A 14,045-nucleotide genomic window follows, 5' to 3' on the forward strand; every position below is an offset into this window, starting at 1 on the left:
TGTATGGCTTATCTTTGTTCTTTGAATTAGATCCCTAAGTGTGAAAATCCTAACAACTTCTGGAAGGTTAGTTAGTTTCTGCCTGGTTCTGGAAGTATTGCCCCTTTCTGTCTTGTTCCGTCATTACTTTTTGAAAGATGTCCGTCGCCCAGGACAGCAAGATATTAAACTTTGAAAAATGCCTTTCCATATTTTCTCCCATAAAGGATCAGTTTAAAAATTGGAGATTAAAAATGGAAACATTTTGCCAGCTTTATACTAATGTGGCATTTACACATTCTTCCATATCACTTAAACGCACTCACTAGACTGGCATCCATTCTAAGCACAGTGTAAAGCCCAGAAAGGCATTTTATTCTTTCCAGGTGTGCTTGACTGGTTTATTTACGGTCTGACTTCCTTTCATAGTGTGAGAAACTTTAGCCTTCTGCCAGCTGCAAAGGATTGTTCAGAAGAAGCATTTTTAAGTTAAAAAATAGAGAGCAACACTTTTTTCTCCTGCTGCCCTCACCTCCCCCAGCCCCCTGCCACACTTCATGCACCTTCTTGCATTGGTTAGTCCGTGACATGTCTAAATAGGCATTTAACTGTATTCGCCATCAAAGAAGGTGCCCCATGCAGGCAACAGTATATTAAGTTAATGAATACCAGAAAGGATAAGAAGGAGGGTATGGAGCTGTTAACTCCAGCCCAAGTTATCCTTCCTGAGAGCACTCATCATATTCAGTAGAAACACACACACACACATGCGTGCGCGCGCGCGCACACACACACACAAACACAGAGAGAGAGAGAGAGAGAGAGAGAGAGAGAGAGAGAGAGAGAGAGAGAGAGAGACTTTTCTCTCATTCTTCCGGTTCTGGAGAAGCTGGGATGATGTCCCTGAAGCACAGCTGAAAGGCACAGCCCTGATTTGCAAAAAGGCTGTGTGATGTGAGATGCTTCTGTTCTCTGCACACAGCCACACAAAATAAGTCTAAATGTTTTCTCATTCATAACTAAAATCAGAAGGTCCCCAGCAGTATTACCTTGCCTGACTCCATAAGGAGGTCCAATGAAAGAACATTATCTACCTCTTTGCTGGCCACATTATGCTCCAAAGAGGTAGGTATAAAAAGATAAAGTGATTCTGAAAGATCATCTTTTACTGCATAAAAGAAAACGGTATTTCCTAATTTAAATAATTTTCCACTTATTTGCAGAGCTAAATAATTTGGGCTGAAATAACTGACTCCACCCTCAAAAAAATTGCACTCAATATAGACAACTTTCTAAATGCTTCTGAAATGACTAAGGTTTTTCAAAAAATTATTTGACAGAGTCCTTTATGACAATTATGACTTTAAAAAGACGAAAGCATGTGAATGACAGCAAAGATGAGACAAAATTGACTCTTGCAATAAAAAGGTTGACAGGACTTGAAATTTTTAAATAAAAAATTATTGAATCCAAATGACATAGATCCCAGGAAAATTTAAGTGCTTCAATAATAAGATCACAGAGTAGGTATGTTTCTTGGAAAAGATAACTTGCTTTTATTGGGTAGGCGTGGTTTTGAAAAATTACCACATAATTTAGAGATCCACGGGAATCTTTGGCATTTCAAAACTTGAGTGGAGCCTTTGGAAAAAGCTCATCACAGCTCTTTTTAATCTTTGAGGAAGCTGGCACTCTGCGATGCAGTTGTTAAACAGCCTGGCCATGCCAAAATTCATCATAGCACTGCCCCAGGGAGGCTGCTAGCTGCCTGACCCCAGCAGTTCAGAGTGGGACTGGAACAAAAGGCTAGCATCCATTTCAAAAAGAACCCCAGGAAGCATCTGCGGGAGGATGAAGAGTGTTGAGGTGGAAGCCAGAAGACAGTGGGAGTGAGGAAAGCACTAGCTAAGGAAGCAGAGAGGGCTGAGGAAGGAAGGAGGCTGAGCCAGCAGGTTTATTGGCAGAAGTCACACACATGATTGCTAGGCAATGGTCAATTTCCAGACAATAACCACAGAGTAACAGCAAAGCAGTAAAGAGGAGAGATCATGAAGAATGCACCTTCACACAGAGAAATGACAAAGAGAGGAAAAGGGAACAGGGAGGAAGGTGTGGAAGGAAGGAAGAAGAAAAAGAAGAAAGGGAGAGAGAGGGAGGAAGGAAAGGAGAGATAAGAAAAAGGGAAGGGGAGGAAAAAATCAAGGGGAGGAGGGAAAGAAAAAGGGAAGATGAGTAAGGGAAGAGAGGAACGAATGGAAGGAAGGGGGAAGGAAGAAAAAGAATATGAAAGTAGCAGGGGAGACACTTGAAGAAAGTAAAGTTTATCAAAATGAATTAGCAGGAAATCTTTCTATTTACAGACTGTAGAATTTACCTAGGCTGGCAAATGGCATGCTATTCCTTTTTTTGTGCTGTCAACAAGTGTTACCAATTGTTAATAGCATTAAAATCTTTATCACTTAATTTATTTTATTAATCCCATTCAGGTTTAACATTACTAGCACATGACTGTAAATAGCAATAATAATGCCACCGAGGTTGGTATCAACAATGCTAAAGGTTATCATGTAAAATCCAGCCTACCAGCAGCGAGAAAGGCTCTTGCAAACCTTTACATTAAGTAAAAGCCTTGCACAGATCCACAAAACTGTGATCTTAATATGATATAGCATCTCCTGTCCTCTGATGAATTCTCCAATATTTAAAAAACAAATCTCAACATCCAAGAAGCATTTTAGGAAAGGGTTAATGTATATTTAAGTAATGCACAATCTTTAACCCTTTCCTTCTGTTTCTGCTCTTCTTCCAAAGTCGAAGCAAGTTTTTTTTGCATACAACTTTATCAAATACATTTTTAAAACAATAATGCCAGTGTAAAATGGGGTTATGACTTTAGATAATTCTTATTTTCACTTATTTATTTATTTATTTGAGACGGAGTCACCCTCTGTCACCCAGGCTGGAGTGCAGCGGCATGATCTTGGCTTACTGCAACCTTCACCTCCCAGGTTCAATCGATCCTCCTGTCTCAGCCTCCCGAGTAGCTGGGACTACAGGCGCATGTCACCATACCCAGCTCATCTTTGTAATTTTAGTAGAAATGGAGTTTCTCCATCTTGGCCATGCTGGTCTCGAGTTCCTGATCCTAGGTGAACCGCCTGCCTCGGCCTCCCAAAGTGCTGGGATTACAGGCCTGAGCCACTACACCCTGCCTAGATAATTTTTTTAATTGTTCACTCCAGTATTTTACAGTCACCCAAGTTCATGCGATTAAGGACTTGAACTGTCTTTGGGAGTCGGGGGCAAGGGCTGGGATCCTTTCAGGCCACCTTCAATCTCTAGTCCAAACAAATTGGGGGCAGCCATTTCAGCACAACCATCACCCCAAAAAGGTCATTCTGCTTTTTTCTGCCAAACTTGTGGAACTTCTCTGAATTTTTATACATCTTTATTCATAGATGAGACTTGTGAGTGAAAGCCATTCTGATCAGCTCCATGGGTTTTATCTGATACGCTGCGTTAGGCTGCATCATAGCATGTGTACAACTTCCCGCACTCTAAAAGTGAGGCGGGATGGTGATTTTAATAAGATGAGTGAATCCAAGGGTGGGAATTAAGAAATCAGCACGGTTGAAAGCAATTATCTGGACAATTAAAAACTTCAACTGTGGTGAGGTTTTGTTAAAACACAAAGTTGATAGAAATTCGATTTGGGGAAGCTAGGTGATTTCACTTAAGGAAGGCTCATCTGTGATGGAGAGTAGCAAATAAACCCTGAAAGGAAAACACTCAAGAGGCGTTCAAGGCGGTCCAAATAAGTTGGTCAAGATATCTGAGGAAGCACTACTAAGGAGTATCAGTTTTTTTAAATGATGAATCTGCTGTGTAAACATTCAGACTGCACTAGGGACTCATTCATTTAATTATTTTATAGGTTGCCTTAGCACTGAGTTTTGGAACTTAGGTTAAATTCAGATGTGACTTCTAAAGAGAAAGGGAGAACGCTCTATCTGGCCATTTAAAGCTGTTTCAGGTGACTTCTAAGTCAAGTACTGTCATCTTCCAACATACCTTCGAGTAGTTATCCAGAAGTATCTCTACTTTTAGGAGCTTTTCCTAAACCATACAACTCCCTTGAGAAAACAGCTGCTTAGGCTAGGCTTATTGTCATTCAACTGAGGCCTCAATCAACCAATGTTTATGAGTAGAGACTAGAGGAATTGCAGCTAACATTGCTAGTTTACCAACTGCTATGACAGGCTTTTATTTTATTACATTTCACCAGACTGCAGGTGGATTTTTGTCCCCACAATTACAGACAAGTTGAGGCTCAGCTTAAGTAGAAGAGTTATCAATTTCCCTGATGTCACACCAACTCAAGAGGCAAGACTGGACTTTGAGCCGGGCTCCAGCACCAAACCTTTAGATCTCCTGGGGTGATACAAAGCAGTCCAAACCAGGGTTCCAGGCTTTGATGACTAACAACCAGGCTGTGAAAAGAAATATGGTAAACACTACATAACATGAGGTGTAAATCACACTTTAAGGCACAATACGTGTCAAAGCACTTTGCATCCACTTTGAAACCAAACACCACCACTCACTGGAAACAACAGTCTTCCAGTAAATCTATCTTACTTAAAAGAAAAGGTTGAATAAGTAAACAAATGCCAACAAGCATTGTTTGGCTAATGCAGGGAGGTGGTGTTAGCAATCGCCTAGCCTCTAAAATGTTGCTAATCGTTTTACCAAGAAGAAACGTAAGTCTCTTTCTAGCACCATCTTGGGTAAGTATTGCCATGGGAAAGCCTGGGTATGCCACTTTTTATAGCGGTTGCACGGCTACTGTAAAATGTGCAGAGAGGAATTCATGTAAGCAGCTGCCAACCACACCCTAAGCCCAGGCAGCTATCTCACTTTATGAACTACTGGTCATGACAAGAAGTGTGAATTCGGTGGATAAACCATCACCGTTCAGACAACGCAAAATAAGTTTTCCCAGTTGTGGGCGGAGGTAGATGTAGGGTTCAGGAAATTATATATAGGTCTACTCTTGCCACCTAGGAAGATAAATGACAGGGATTCATACACATATGCTTAGTTAAATATTATTCTTCAACAGACTGGTTAATCAAATGCTCCTGTTCAGCAAATAATAATGAGGCACACACATTCCAAGTGTAAGGAGGGAACGAATTATTTACCCTTCATCCTTCTAAACATGTCCTAAGTGCTGTGGCCAGAAAACAAAGGAGAGAAATAAGGGTAGACTCCCAGCCACTCTGGTAAAACCTTCCAAATCACCAATGCAACCTGCACCTTCATTCACCAGGCCCCCCCATCAAAGGACAAGGTTGCGCAGGGGGCAATCCCTTGCAGGACTCCAGCAATTAAGAAACAAAGCAGAAATCCTCCGTGGAATTCGGGAAGGCACCTGGGTAAAGCTGTTTGAGAGCCCGGAATTCCTAGTCACACCCTAGGGCAGAGTGCCCAGGGGCCAAAGGGCTGTGTCCGGCTTGGTGCACTTGGGCCAGGTGATTTACTGTCCTCACCCCTTGATTTTCAGGGAATTGGGGAAAAAGAGATCAGGCTGTGAACTGCCTTTCTGCTCATTTTTCTCTGCTACAACGTCAGAGGTTACCAAAGTCTGTAAGGGCACAGAATGTGAAAAAAAAAAAAAAAAAAAAAAAAAAGGTTTCCCGCTGCAGATGTGGAAGGCTGGGCCCTCGAGTCCTGCCTGAGTGGGCCATCATCAGAAGCCCTTCTCCTTTTGTTCCATTTGCTAGGCCTTCCTCGAAAGAACTGAATGAGATAGACGGGAAGGGGAGGGGGTGGGCCAGGGTGGGGGAGGGAAGGCTGGCTGGTGCAAGAATATATTTTCTATGTCTGGATAAGAGAACAGGATTCTAGGTAATTGCCTGGTTTTCTCATTGTTCTCGGCTGCCATGCCGAGATTCATAGAGGGGCTGAAAGGATCTCTTTTTTTTTCTTTCCCCTCTAATTCTTCACTCCCCCAACACACACACACCCTCCAAATCACCGATCCCCCCCCCCCCCTTAATCCTTTCCCCTCCCCTCTCTATGGTGCTTATTCCATCCTAGGGAAAAAAAAAAGTAATTTGTCTGTTTTATTTATGATGCAATGAAGGTATGCTGCTCTCGTCGGGATAGCCTGACACTGGTCAAACTATCTGACAGCCGAGAAGAACTGCCTTCATACTCCAATGAGTGTATATTTTAACCATTTGTCCACCAAACCACACCACGAGGTTTTGTCAGGATTCACAACATGCTCTCTTTTGTTGTTTAAGTCTATTTTGTTGCATCCCAGTTAAAATCAGAACATGAAGTGTGTGCATGGACTATTGGGTCTTGCATTTGCACCCTAAAATACAGAGATACTATACGTCATCTGGCAAAAATGAAGATTGTCTGAATATTCTGGGGGAAGACAGACCACTGGGGATGGTCTTAGAACTACTCTGAATTCAGGAACCTAGAACAGTCATGCTGCAAGTCTTAAATCAAGACACCCCATTTAGTTATCACGTCCATAAAGTGGGATTAGCGCAAGTGAAACTGAAATTCCAAGCTCTTCCTCCCAGAATTAAAAATAAAAGCACAGGTCAAAGAGCTAGCGTAGTCATGTTATGAACAAGATTAGAAAAAAGCACATGTCTAAGTAAAAAGTCCGCAAGCACATAAAGACTTTTTTCTCAGATGGGACCAAAGTTGCTAAGTAGTTGATATTCCATCTTCTAAGTTTTAATCAGAAAGTTGTACCCACCATTTGCAAATTGGGACTTTTAAGAAAGAATCTGAGGGCAGCAAACGCAATAGCCAAAGAGACCGTGGTTTTGTATGTATTCCTTCTCGATTCTCATTGCACTGTCCTCACCGGGTCCCACGATCTACCTGCCAAATGTATACTCACTTGTATACACTCTGAAGGCTATTCTCCTTTACTTTCAACGACAAACTCTCAATTCCAGAGGGCCTGCCTCACATTCTCTCTCTCCCTCCCTCCCGTTGCCTTGCCACCAGCAATTTAATTCTCCTTTGCAGACATAAAAGGACACACTGGGTTTTAACAATTATACTTTTGATTTCCTCATAAAAAAACAATGCTCAGAATTAGGCCCCAGACAATCTGTTCTTGTCCTGCAAAGGCCTGTGAGGCAAGATTTCCAGAAGAACCAATGGGATTTCTGCTGACTGAAAATATTTTTAATAAACTACAAAAGAAAAATGCTAAAAAAAGAAAAAAAAAACTCACAACAGGTTCAGAAATGTAATGTAATGCACACAGCATGAAGCAGAAACAAAGACCCAGCAGACAGAGAGTGTGATGAATGGTCCTAACCATATTGTATTTATTTATTTTTTAAAAATCTGCATTTGCCTTTCATCTGCAAATGAAAGGAATAGGGAGAAAGTGAGTAGGCATTCCAAAGAATTTCTTCGGTGTAATAAGAGCAAACACAAATATTATAAACTCAGGCAGAATTAAAGTCTAGCAGCAACAAAGATATAGAATGGCTGAAAAAATCAGAGCTCCCACTGTGTTTTTTTGCACTCAGCTGTGGAAGGTGGCAAGAAAACCCAGTACAACACAGACTCAAGACAGAGCAGTGACCACAGTGCTGGATGCCTCTGCTTTTCCCATCAAATGTGAAAGTTAGTTAAATTGAATTTTCATGAGATGGCAGGGAAAAAAAAATTTAGAAATATTTATGAAATGCTTTTTCATAATGTAAAGGTATACTTAAAATTCTCAACAGTTCTTTTTAAAAATTAACGTGGTAAGATCACTCAATAACACATAGATATATGAGCTGGAAGATTCTGTAAATTTTCAAGCCATGTAAAAGCCACCCACCCACTCCTCTGTACACATTGTTCCCAAGGTGTCAGGAGGCACTGGGTGAACCCTGCTGTATTATTTCATAGTATGCATGGTACACTTGATAGACCATAAAAGTTAACATATTTTGGCAAGGGTATTAATTTATAAATAGTTGATTAAGTGTACTTCATTAGCCATGGAAGAAACTAAGCATATTTTTTGGTAGAAAAGGGTGTTATGCATTATATATGTGCATGCACACATCCCTTCATACAGATACACAGAGTACACCATTTTCATCAGTTGTATCAATATTCATAACAAAATGCACATGAATTTCTCAGGTTGGAAGTCGTCCATTTTTAGTGAAAAATAACCAGTTTAACTTCATAACTCTTTAAATATCTAGAAAACTTAATACTTTACACAATTGTTATATTTAATTTTTCATATTCAAGGAGTTTTAAGCAGTGTTCATTTCAAACAAAAGGATATGGCACAAATAACTTTTTAAGATTCGTTTAGATTAAAGGGCAAAAGCAATGTTTAACTGTTAATGCCAGCACAGGAAAACATACCCCTCAAAGATAAGCTAGTTTGGTGTATATAAACATTTTATAATTATTCTATAGTTCTGGAAAAGAGTTATATGTTGGGCTTGGCAATGATGATAGGACAATGTCAACATCAAGATCAAGAATAGGCTAGTTGATCATAATAAACTTGATAAAATGAAATTCTTTCTTAATAGTCTACACTAACAGCCATGATTATATGTGCAATATCCACATAACATAGAATGGGTCATTTGGTTAAAATAAACTTGCTTATATGAAAATTCATGGCAGCAAAAATAAACATCTGGACGGTAATATATGCAGTTCTGACTCTCCCTATGTTTTAAATTTTGAAAGGTTTATAATTTATATTTTCAAAATAGTTTCAGAATGGGCTAACAAGATAGATCACATCACTCTATGTAACCTGATTAAATTTCACGTTGGAAACTGACAGAGGCCTCTCTATGATCCTTCCTTACAGTAATTGTCCTGCCATTTTGCGGCTCCTGCTCCACCTGGCTCAACCGCAGCCGTCATAAATCGCAGACTACAAAGCTGCATGATTTGAGAGCCACCTCCAAAAACGCAAGTTTCAAAAATTGAACCACTCACAGTTCCTCCTCTTCATTTTGAGACAATAAATTTTGTGCTCACATTATCTTGTTATATAATTGCCCGTTAATAAAAACTAGGTAGTGAGAGCCAAATAAATAAATGGCATTTCACAAAATCATCTACACACACACACTCTCACACACTCACACTCTCACACTCTCACACACACACACACACTCACATTTTCTAACTGCTTTGGAAAAGAAATGGAGAAAATGCTTGCAAGTAAATAGGCAGGCAGGCAGCAAAAGAAATTCTCAAAGGTATTTCCAAACTTGCATTCACAACGTGAAAATTGGTGTGAGCTGCAGATTCCTGGAATATTCCCAAGACATAAGTTTTTGAGTATTACCCCCTTATATTAGTTACTGTATTTTTAAAGAGTTATTTTACACATTTCTTTTTTGTTGTTGTTGATTTTCAATAAACAAAAAACTCTTAACTTTTTTAGGGGGGGTTATGAATTTCTGCATCAGGAAGGTGATTTGTTTTGCCCATTGAAGCTGATGTATTGAAATGAGCTTTTGCAACTTGATCACTTTTTTCGTGCACCCTTAGAAGAAGCCTTAACAATATCTCTAAGCACTTTTTCCAGGGTCTGCAGAAAGTGGGACGTCTCCTTTAAAGTCCTGGAAAACCACGATTGAACTGTTTGGGAATTCTGTTGTCGCGTATTTATCTGTGCCTCTGTTACAGGCGTTTCAGCGCCTCTTCTTGAAAAGGTTCGATTCTCCTCTGGACTACTGGCCTCTATTTAATTCATTCCTCTCTCAGACAGAGACGTACATCAAACAGGAGAGAAATATGACTGGAAGAAATACCTATTTTCTCTCCCTTTTCAGATTAAATATCTCCAGCCACAGATAGAAACCTCCTTAAACTAAAATTAATTTCTGTATTTAAGAAAATACATCAGGTGGTATGTTTTACTTTCATTGCATTTCTGGTGCAATTGGCAGACCCTTAAATTCTTACTATAAATGCATTTTTAATCTACAACCCAGCCTGAGGTTTCTCTTATTCTCCCGATTATCATTTCCCTCTGTGTTTGGGACCTTGTTTGTTATCTCTCTTGCTCAATGCTTATTCAAAAATGCCTTCAATCTTAAAAAACTGGTAAGACAATATATAAAAGGCTGACAGGAAAACACACACATAGAGCTATACACAATCTATAATTTTCTAATATTAGAAGATTTTTTTCCCCATAGTCTCATCCAAAAGAAAACGAATTATTTACATTCACAGCTTAAAAAATAATTATACATACTTGTTCTCCACGCTCAAATGCTGCTGGGGACTGGGTGTATTTTATAGAGGCACACTGCCCTCTGCAGGGAAAAACAGCTTTTTGACAACTCTTTGGGGCAACCTCAAAAAAACAGTATCGCTCTGGGGCTGAAAATATAAACAAATAGTTTCTTAAATGGGTTTGCTTATAAGCAATTAAACTGTATTTAAGCACCTTAAAATATACTTGCTCACACTCTTATTTTTCTTACGTGTTGGCTTATCCCATTATACTTCTAGTAACACAATAGGAAAAGGGCAACATTCTTTATCACAAGCTGAGCCACAATATTGAATGGAACACAGAATTGCTCCAGTTTCATTTCTTCTCCAAATTACAGTAGACTCAAAAAATTTAATAGTCATTCAAGTGCCTTGTGAACGGTGTGCAATAGGGCCCCGAATTTTTCAAGGAACCTCTCCAGATTTCTGCTCTGGGTTTGGGCTGTGGGTGGTAGAATTTCAGGATTCTTAAATCCCCAGGAAATTGCCTTGTGGTTCTTGTATTTTCACTTCAATATTTCGGAAAATGAAATGAGCTGATATTGATAAAGCCTCATTGTATCTATTTTGAACAATAAATTAAGACGCTAATCAAGAGAAAGTTTGATGATCCAGTCGTAACTACTCAAAACTTAAGTGTTGTGGTGAAAATTAGCAATAGTTAGGAGCTACTGAGTTAAATTCATCGAGGCTTTCATTCCAGATTGGGTCTACTTGTCTTTGCCAAATACCTGAAAACCTTTTCCAGCAATTAAATGAGAAGGGTTATCTTTTTTTTTTTTTTAAGGAATTTTTTTAAGGTTGTCATGGAGTAGATTCTGTAAATAGAAAATGGGTGAAAAGATGTCACCATTTAGTGGCATTTCCCAATTCCCAATAAAGTTTTAAGGGGTAATTCCTTCCACTGAAAAAGAAAATTGTGACTTCTGCCTTCATTGTTCCGCCTCCTTTCCACCACAGAGCCGTGCCGTCCCCACAAGAGCACACTTCCTTCTTCCAGTCTCTAAATGTGACCAGCAGGGGGGCTGATGAAGTGCTCATTTTTTACATCAGTCTTATAAATTGCTTTCCCCATTAATTGTGTCCATGGAAACAATACATTTGGCTGGTAAAGGACTCCTGAATAAAATTTAATGGGACTCTCAAAAAAAAAAAAAAAAAATTGCAGGCTGGGGGGACATGCTATGGCTGGCCATTCTAGCAATCTAAGTTTTAGCCCAGTGCAGGACTAATTTCTTGTCTTCAAAACCTGTAATAAACTGAATCCAAATTAAACTGAAGACTAAAAATGTTCTTTTACTATCTGGAAAAGAAATTTAAAGAAAAGGGCAAATAAAAATTACACAGCAGTTCCGGAAAAAAAAAAGAAAAAGAAAACAGCACTGAAAAAAAAAAAAAGAATTCCCAATACCTCCTAGCAAAGAACAATCGTCAGTGCTCGCCATTCAGGCAATGTTTAGTACCCAAGTCCTGGTAATATAAGCATGGTTTGTTCAGGATAATTGATCAGATGTCCTAAGCAATCCTCAGGCACTTACAGTATTCTAAGAACACCCCTGCGATCTCCTCCCTGTTCTCCCCTAGGTGGATATTCTACAGGGTCACACACATTCTCTCTCTGTGGCTTTTTTATTCTCACCTCTCCCTCAGCGCTTGTAATCCTTAGGGCAGTTTTGGTTTTAATTTTTTTTCCTTAGCAGGAAAAGTGTCTGTATTATAGGATCTTAAGCCAAGCCAGCATATACCCATATTTAATTTGGAAAATGTGTGGGTAAATACCACTCGTTATGGGATTAGTCAACAGCTGCAAATCTACCACTGTGAAAAGCCGATTTGTTGTTGTTGTTTCTTTTTAAGTGTCATTTCTTTACATTAAAAAAAAATCATTCAAACTCCTTGGATGTTTCTCTTAGAATTAAACTGATATGATCTAGATGAAGGAAGATTTGACTTTAAATAGAATAATAATGCATGGATTTCAAATTACCTGTCTTTTTCTATGCCTCAGATCATTTCCGCCTCTGGGTAAATAGGTTAAAATTTTTAAATATATAAAAATTCTATTTCAACATTTCCTTTTATGCAAATTATCCTTTCCCCGAAACCAAACAATGATCTCACTCTATGAAGCCTTTCTGCACACATGATCTGAAAAAAGATTTGTTACTGCTGTGTTCAATGTTGAAGGCTGTTTTCCTCCAACCAGAACGCAAGGTTAGCCTGTGAGAAAGGATATGGGTGCTGGTTCTTGAGTGTATCCCTGGCCAACTTTTCTGTCCCTTTCTCTTTAGGAAAAGGTCACATGCAAATGAAATTCAGGACATGTAAATCTGGCAAGAACCAGGGATACAAAAGGCCCTGCATGATAGAATATCCAAGCAGCCGAGACCCAAGACACAGTGTCTGAAAGCCAATTCTCTTAAACAGCATGGTGGCCTGGTTCTGTTATCCACCTGATTTGATTAACCCTAGTGGGTTTTTTGTTTGTTTTTGCTGTCATCCAAAATTCTTTTTTTTTTCTTTTTGAGAAAGAGTCTTGGTCTGTCACCCAGGCTGCAGTGCAGTGGTGCAATCTCAGCTCACTGAAGCCTCCGCCTCATGGGTTCAAGTGATCCTCCTGCCTCAGCCTCCTGAGCAGCTGGGATTACAGGCACCCCCCACCACACACCCAGCTAACTTTCTTTTTTATTTCTTAGTAGAGATGGAGTTTTGCCATGTTAGCCAAGCCAGTCTCAAACTCTGGACCTCAAGTGATCCACCCACCTCGACCTTCCAAAGTACTGGGATTACAGGTGTGAGCCACCGCATCCGGCCGAAAATTCTTAATAGAAGGATTCGTTTTCTGAGCCATCAACAATGATTCAACTGCAACCAAATAGATATTTCTTCTCCACGATCATAGATACATTTATAAATTTATCTAAAGCAAAAATATATCAAGGACCTTGAAAATGTTTGTTCCTTTAACCTAGTACTTCTTAAGGAATTTACCCTAAATAAATCTTTGCACAGTTGACGTATCATATGCAAAAGCATCATAGTATTAGTAATGCATAGTCTATAAAAGCAAATTAGAAACTACATGGCTAACAGTGGGTTACATAAACCATAGTACTTTCATAAGATGGAATCGTTCACAAAGCAAATAAAATTGGGTTTATTAAAACTTTTTGTTCCAGGTGCAGTGGTTCACTCCTTTAATTCCTGTGACTTGGGAGACTGAGGCAAGAGGAGAGATTGAGCCCAGGAGTTGGAAGCACAGTGAGCTATGATGGCACCACTGCACTTTAGCGTGCACGACACAGCAAGACCTCATCTCTAAAAATAAATTAGATATAAAACTTTGTCATGGCAAAAAAAAAAAAAAAAGTGCCCACAATGTGTTAGGGGAAAAAAGCAGGATTTACAAGTCATTTATATAATATACACGGAGAAGAAAGACTGAAAGGAAATGCAAACTTTTCACAGTGATGATTTTCTTTGTACTTTTCTATACTTTCTAAATTTCCACAATGAGTATCTATTAATCTCCTGCATTAAGAGAATCAAAATTACCATAAATGGATATGAATATATACACTATTAGATCTTAAGACCCACCCTTAGCTTAGTCTTTTATAAACTGAAATGATCAGAATGAGCAGAGAAATATTTCCTGGAATCTGATACAAATTCATTTGGTAGATGCAATGTGGAGGAAGATTGCCTTGGGAAACTCTGTTGTTCTAAAGATGGGGCAGCCATGTAAAAAT

At 39.2% G+C, this 14,045-nt stretch overlaps 1 long non-coding RNA gene across 3 annotated transcripts in view; it reads right to left on the bottom strand.

The window, feature by feature from the left end:
- The window catches only part of LOC115931055 (uncharacterized), a 279,371-nt gene that overhangs the window by 7,322 nt on the left and 258,004 nt on the right, over positions 1 to 14,045 (bottom strand). For 2 of the 3 annotated variants that reach the window (XR_010131376.1, XR_010131378.1), the window contains exon 4: positions 10,271 to 10,398. The exons of the other annotated variant lie outside the window; for it this stretch is intronic. This is a non-coding gene — a long non-coding RNA (uncharacterized lncRNA). The remainder of the gene's footprint in view (positions 1 to 10,270; positions 10,399 to 14,045) is intronic. 3 annotated transcript variants of the gene reach the window in all.

The sequence above is a fragment of the Gorilla gorilla genome, chromosome 18 (assembly GCF_029281585.2).
Source record: "Gorilla gorilla gorilla isolate KB3781 chromosome 18, NHGRI_mGorGor1-v2.1_pri, whole genome shotgun sequence".
In the NCBI taxonomy this organism is placed as follows: Eukaryota; Metazoa; Chordata; class Mammalia; order Primates; family Hominidae; genus Gorilla; species Gorilla gorilla.